Source organism: Nanorana parkeri, unplaced genomic scaffold (genome assembly GCF_000935625.1).
Source record: "Nanorana parkeri isolate BGI_ZX_2015 unplaced genomic scaffold, ASM93562v1 scaffold827, whole genome shotgun sequence".
Taxonomy (NCBI): Eukaryota; Metazoa; Chordata; class Amphibia; order Anura; family Dicroglossidae; genus Nanorana; species Nanorana parkeri.
Window position 1 is genome coordinate 672,432 of NW_017307095.1, and position 1,161 is coordinate 673,592.

A 1,161-nucleotide genomic window follows, 5' to 3' on the forward strand; every position below is an offset into this window, starting at 1 on the left:
AGAGAGAGAGAGAGAGAGAACTACAGAGTATACTTCAAGAAATGGGGTAGTGGCATACTTTTAAGTACATATCCCTTACTCTCTTTTTACTTTTTTCTTTGTTTCAGCACATGCTCTCTTCCTGAATATGTGTATATTTTGGGCTTTCTCTTATTTCTCCTTTCTAGTGCCTGGTGCACTATGATATGGCTATGCTAAAGCTTGTCATATATGTGGTACTTTTCTGACAATTTTAACCAGATTTGATCCACTAGGAATTGTAAATACAAATACCAGAAATTAAGCAATCTATCACCCATGAGTTTGATAAGCCATCAGATCTTGGTTGATTGTGAATTTGAAGCTAGTCTTATATTGATTGAATGCATCTCTGGATGTGCAGAATTTTCAGTTTAATCAGTTCTGGTATATCCTTTTTGAGGTAACCTTTTTGCCTAAATTTTTAATTATTTTTCCCCCCTAATACATCATACATACTATTCATATACAAAATCCACCTACAGTTTGAGAAGCACCATAGTTTCTCTCTATACAGTTGGCATGACTAAACTTTACTGAAAGAAACATTGAACGAAATTGTGAAAATTTAAATTAAATCAAAACAAGAAAAAACCTACAGCAATGCCACAGAAGTCAATTGGATTTTGATTCCATATTTGAACAAAATCCCCAATTCATGTCTTTGATTGTTTTCCATTTTCAACAAAGAAAAGGAAACAAATGCTTGATCACTCAATTAGATTGCCACATTTATGGTCAGCTTTTTATGTTGATTTCCATATATTGCATCCCTTCTGTGGCTGGCACTTAGGGCTTTATGTATAAGACTTATTTCTAAAAGCTATATGCCAGGTGGATGCTTTTCGCATGACAATCCCTAGATGGCCCTCATGAGTTTAGGAAAGTTTTATACATGAAGCCCCTACTGTTATCTTGCTTTTCCATACTTTCTTCCCTCTGTAACTTTTCATCTGTATGTCGGCATATGTCACATTTAGAGCGTACATTTATTTTTGTTTTTGTTTTATTGTTTTAGGGTTGGAATAATTTTTAACATATACCCACCAACTGTCTTTTTATAACCTTTACATGTCATCAGTGACAATAAACCTTTATCTCATGTTATCGCATGTTAATATTCTGCAACAAACAAAAAAGAAT

The 1,161-nt window shown here is 33.6% G+C and overlaps 1 protein-coding gene across 1 annotated transcript in view; it reads left to right on the top strand.

Moving 5' to 3' along the window:
- The window catches only part of LOC108794272 (zona pellucida-like domain-containing protein 1), an 85,855-nt gene that overhangs the window by 67,395 nt on the left and 17,299 nt on the right, over positions 1–1,161 (top strand). The window lies entirely within an intron of this gene.